Genomic DNA, 5,950 nt, shown 5'->3' on the forward strand with positions numbered 1-5,950 from the left:
TTGTGAGCCTGTTGTAAAGAGATGGACTAGAGCATGCCAAGAAAATACTAGTGTGCGTTGGTGTGGACCAGAACTTAGCTCTGCCTGGAAACCACACCTAGGAACATGAGTTACTCAAGGCAATACAGCACTAGGGCCTGCAGATGCTGCGTTGTGTGAAGCCTCCAGTGGTGCAAGAAAATTGCTGACTTCTTTTCTGCTTGCAGAGAAGCTTCCCTTCTGTTTATTTGTTCCCCTTAGGGGTCTAAAAGTGTAGGTGGGGATGGAGCATTCAAAAGCATTTCTCGGTAAAGAATCTGGAATTTCACTGGACTGTGCAGTCAAGAGAAGCAAGGAAAGCTATGAGCAAAAATGTACAGGCCCAGTGTGATTTAAAGTATTTAAAGCAAAATTCTTTGGAGAAAGGTTTGTTAAGGATTATGATTTCTTGAACTCTTCAATTTCTTTTCCTGGGAAAAGGGTACATCCTAAACTCTCCTCTCCAGCTCTTTACAAGGACTCCCAGATGCAGAGACATTCAGCTCCTACTTTTACATTTGTTTGATTTTCAACAACAGGAGACAGGGAGCAGCAGCATGCACTGCCAGCTATTAAGGAGCCCTTTTATTATGCAAAATTTGCATCTTGTCTAAGTATAAGGCCTTAAATGAGTAAAGACAGAGCCAGTTAAAGAAAAGGACTAGAAGAAAGAACAAAGTGGTCTCCAAAGGCACAGCAAGAGATAAGAGCCCACTGTACGCAGTGATGGACTTTGTGACAGGTTCTCTTACCACGGTATTTCTTCTACAGATATTTGGACAGTACATTTGGAAGTGGTCAAAGAACTTCCTTCTGGGATCTCAATAGCTGCCAACTAGGCAGAAGGACTGTGCAATTTGTAAACTCTTAAATTAAGATATACAAAAGTCACAGGCAATATATAAGCAGTCCTCTGCATGATACTTTATTGTGTTTATAAAGCTTAGCACTCAGATGGAAAAAACATTGATGTCTCTTAGTGATAGTTGCCCTGGGCTACCTGCACCATGCCCAGGGCAGCAGGAACCCTCTCCTTCCTTCTTCTCTCTTCTGCAGGGTCAGTTTATTATCAAAGCTCACAGCACTGCTCCATGATGATCCTGTGCCTATGGAAGAAAGGGTGGTGGAAGCTTTGTATTTGAGGGATGATGGCTACAGGACCATGGGTGATATGCTCACCTCCATTCATTAGATAGCAATTACCCTCTTTGCCCCAGCCTGGGAATCTCCTGGGGCTGCCTTGCAAAGCAGGAGCCACTACCAGAGAACATGATTTAAATGAGCTCCAGGCCAAACTGCAAGATAATTCCTGGCCTGGTGAAAGGCAAGGTTTCCTCTCTGTGCAAGAACTAGCAGTGAGACCTTGGGAGAGGAAGCATCCAGGCTCAGCTAGGCTCCTTTAAGGATTATACATTTTTTGCCACCTGCTGAGCTGTGCTATGCCGGGTGGGACTCCTCAGCTACAGAAAGGAGCGTTACAGGCGTTAGAAGTAAGGAAGGGTGTGGAAAAAGATCAAGGGTTTCTTTGTCACGCAGGGTTTTGAGCATTAGTAGAATTCATTAGTGGAGTCTGATAATAAGGAGCAGTAACAAAGTGCATTAGGCCACCTCTGTGCCTCCAGAGCTGTGCAAAGCCAGCCTGCGGCAGGGCACAGCTTCAGGCTCTCTTAGCTCATCTCTCAGTCTGCAGCCAGAGCACAGCAGCAGCAGGGGAGATCCAAACCAGATGCAGCCTCTCAGCCTTAAGCAGAGCTAATGTCAACCACTACAGCCCTGTTCTCCCAGCTGTGTTCCCCAAAGACATTCTCCTGGGTCAGCCATGCCTAAGCTGTAGCACGAAGCAGTGCAGGCAGTAATGCATGTGCAGGGTGAACTTTACCTCTCACTGCTTCAGTCCCAAACTTTGTCGTCTCCATGGAGGCAGGCTGTGCTTCCTCCTGACAGATCCCACTGCACAGACAATTTATAAGATGGTACAGGCTCTTCTGAGATTGTGTCATGGATGTCGTTGGGTATTTTGGGCTCTGTGCTGGCCAGCTTTTGGTTCCCAGCTTCAGTCATGCCCAGGGCTAGGTGCTGCAGTGTGGCAAGAGCAGAGCAAAGGTGACAACAGAGCTCTGTGGAACAGAGGAGAAATCCACCATTATACACCCCTCCTAAGAGCTTATCCCCTCTCTGCTCACATGGCAATTTAAAACTTTCTACTCCCTGTTAGATAAGAAAGATACAGAGGAGTGGATGGCGGGTGGATGGAATTTCATGCATTGGCACAGCTGTGCCCAGCACCCTGTGGGTGGCACAACTGACCATCTGTGTGCAGCTGATGAGGGTCTTGCAGTTACCCCCACACCACCTCACTACTCTGCAGCCCTTTCCATCCTTTCTGGATTCAATGCTGTCTTGGGGATGTGTCAATAAAGGACCAGCCTGCAAGGTCTGTATTTGCAACTCTTTTGGCACCTGCATTTGTTCTATGCTGGGTAAGTGAAGCTGTCAGGGACAACACCTAAGGCACTTTTTCCCAGCACCACCTCTGCAGTTGTTGAGCCGGGTGGCTACCACTGGCACGTGCACACAAGGCAACAGTTCCCTTGTCATTGCCAATGACAAGGAGCTGTCACCTGGTAGTCCAGCACCACTGACACCTGTCCCCATCCACCCCCACTGCCTGCAGCTCTGACACAGGCACAGGACTGAGGGGCTGTGCTCTGGGGATGAGCCCTGTGCTGACTGGGGACAGGAGGGGCTGGGCTGGCCTTTCTAAGGAGAAGTTTGGGCTTATGGCCCCCCCAGACCACATGAGCAATTTGCACAACTGAGAAAGATGCTGCCCATTGTGAACCAAAAGGGAGTGGCCTGAGCTCTTCCTCCCACCAGCACTGTCCCCTCCAGTGTTTTGCAGATGCTAATGGGCTGTGGGGGGAGGCTGCCTCCAGACTCAGGGATGCCTGCAGGGAATTTTCCTGGCTCCTTCAGCTCAGCTCTGACAAGCATTTATCAAACAACACTCAGAGCTATGAGTCCACAGTGCCTGTAGGTGTTTGGACTCCAGCTCCTGTGTTGGACCCAGCACTCCTGGGCTCTTGATGTAGTTGTAGGGAGGACAAGGGAAGATATGGATTGAGGAGATGTAAAGACATCTAAAAAGCGTAATAAAACTGGAGCTGGATGGGATGGATCCTACACCATGATAAGACAAACATGATCTGTGCCCTGGGAGCAAAACTAGCCTAGCAGGGGTGGCTGCTCTTCTCTAGGTTGGTCAGAGTCAGAAGTGAGACGAGCTGCAAAAGCCGTGATGCTCCATAAACCCTGTACACTCACAGCCCTCTACCCTATCAAGGTAAAGGGACCCAGGGGCAGAGGAATTCCAAGCCCACTTTCTTTAGAATCCCTTAACTTGGCACTTCAATCCCACTGCTGACTGCCCACTTGCCTTTGATGACAGTCAACACTGACTATCACTTTCAATCAAATGAAAGGTGTCAGAGTCTGCCAGGGAGGGGTGTGTGCTCTCTGGGAGTGTCCTTCAGGCTCCACAGAGTGCCATTCCAGTGCTAGTGTGCTGCCTTGAGCACAGCATAATGACAGGGGAGAATCGCAGCTCCGGGGAAGGGGATTTGGGTTATCTGTGGAGGGGGAGACACGATTAATATCAGTGTTGGAAAAAGGAGGGGGGAGCCATGGATCCACAGTGTGTAGGCAGCAGTGGAGTCTCCTCAGATGGACCCGCATTCAGCCAGCTCCTTTGGTCCCAAAGGAACAACTATTTTGGGAGCTCGAACCAAAGGGAGTTAAAAATTGTCATTAATCACTGACCCCTGTGATGCCGAAAGTGCTTCCTAAGGGAGGAGGTGTGTGCTTGAAACAAAAGCCTACAATTCCATTCCAACAGTGATTAAATTGACAGAAGTTGTGCCCTGTAATGCAGCATTATGGAAATCAAGGCAAACAAGATTAACCCACATTGACAAGGCATTTATCCACGGCTAAGAAGAGACCCATGCCACAGCACCTCTGTCCCGCAAGTTTACACCAGCCCACAAGAGTCTAATCCCTCATGGCCTGTCAAGCTATTAGGCAAATCTCTGGCTCTCATTTGCCTAATCCAATAGCCCCCAGCTTCATAAGAAAGACCTCCTAGTGGGCCTTAACAACCATGTTTGTTAGGCCTTATATAAGTAAACAAAGCTCTTAAAGCCCAGCAGCTTCCTCTTCCATATGAGATCTCAACACCCTCTTAACCTGGAGATAAAACCAACCACACTCAGAAAAGGAGGATGTGTTTATAACAGGTCGAGTTCTGCCCCCACAATAAGCATCTGAAGGATTTTGTCATCACTAGCTCACATTTAACACTCATGGCAGAGTTGCCAGGTACCTGATTTCATCCCAGAGCCTTCATATCATCATGGATTTATTGCATAGCTGATGAAGTCACAGTGCTCATTCCCTGTTCTGCCAGCTTCAGTGGAGGAATAAGCAGTGTTAAAGCATCCTTCGAAGATCAAGATGTTTTGTGTCCTTGTGCGAGCATCACCAGGAGACCAAACACTTTCACAGGCTTGTACACCTGAATCTACAAATGCTTTCTTGGAAGCCCTCTAAATATTTTCTGAATCCTGTCGCTGGCAGTGATACCTCTGACATTAAACAGAGTAGATGCATTCCCTAGTCCTTGAATTTTAGGACACCACCACCTCTGCTCTAGGGATATATGCCTCCCTAGTCCTTTGACCAAGGATCCAAACTGTCTCAAGGCTCTCTGGATCTCCCGGGGCTGAGAGCTGCTCTTATCTCTGACACATCATTAACAATGTCCTTGACAATATGGTTTGCTCCACAGACAGGCGAATCTTTAGGGAGAGTTCAGGCAGATGAATAGGCTTGGCTGCCTACCAGTTTTAGCTAGGTCTCTGGGCATTTGGAAACTAAGATGAAAATATCACACAGAAAAACGTTTCCCAAGGGGCCTTCCCCTACAGCTCAAGTGAGCCTGGGGTCAGGAAGCCATAATCACATTTTCTCCCACTTTTTCCACAAACTGCATTTGAAAAGGCAGAGCTCAGAGGGTAGATTTTTAAGGAGAAACACACGGCCAACAACACTGAGAGGTCCAGTGAACAGGAATGCTAGGACAACCACCTCTATTAAAGACAACCTATGGACTGTTACTGACAGTTTGCCACTGCCTGCTCTGACCCTCAGCAATTTGAAGATGAGCAAGTTGTAGAAGTAGCAGAAGAGCTCTGTGGCCACAGACAACACCTGAAGGAAAACGCAGGATGAGCCTTTGCCATGCTGTCAGTACTATCCCTCTCCACAAAACCATCGTGGTACTGTAGAGGAACAGAGGATCTGCACATAATTCCAGAGCTGTGCATGGGCTGGCAGATCCACAGGACCACAGAGTACTAGTAGTCAAAGCCTGGCTGCCCTGGGATGATGGATGTTGGGTGGCTGGGTTCTTACTGCTGTAGCTCATCTTTTACAAATAGCATCTCTCTAGGCACTCACACAACTCTGGGCAACACATGGAGAGTGAAAAAGCACTTCACTCTTCTACCATATGCATGGTAATTTCAAGGGAAAGGGCAAGTAAGCATTTTAACTTTTAACCATAAAAAGGCTCCAAGACGCTTTGCGGTCCTCCAGCCTTTGCCCCTGCCCAGTCTCCAAGGATGTAGGTATGAAACATTATGTGTTTTCAGCAGCCTGGAGTGGAGTTCCCTCAGAGACTGGTGGTGAGCAGGGACCCGATCCGGAACTGTAAATCCTTCACATCCACCAGTTGAGCAGCTGTTCAGGTTAGGTCTCATTTACATGCAAAGCAGTTCAGCCATCAGCAAGGATCTCTAATGATGTAAATCAGTCGTGTGTCATCCTAGCAATGAAAGTCAAGGGAGCCCTTATTTGCTTGAATCTAGCACAT

General features: G+C 48.0%; 1 long non-coding RNA gene across 1 annotated transcript; it reads right to left on the reverse strand.

Annotated features, from left to right (window-relative positions):
- Positions 1-920: 920 nt before the first annotated feature.
- On the reverse strand, positions 921-2,123 carry LOC120323183. Its single transcript, XR_005563412.1, has 2 exons — positions 1,898-2,123; positions 921-1,124 (listed from the first exon to the last, which is right to left on the reverse strand). It is a non-coding gene; the product is annotated as an uncharacterized LOC120323183 (long non-coding RNA).
- Positions 2,124-5,950: the final 3,827 nt, after the last annotated feature.

This window comes from Pipra filicauda, unplaced genomic scaffold, assembly GCF_003945595.2.
Source record: "Pipra filicauda isolate LSUMZ 115617 unplaced genomic scaffold, ASM394559v2 scaffold206_size1356665_pilon, whole genome shotgun sequence".
In the NCBI taxonomy this organism is placed as follows: domain Eukaryota; kingdom Metazoa; phylum Chordata; class Aves; order Passeriformes; family Pipridae; genus Pipra; species Pipra filicauda.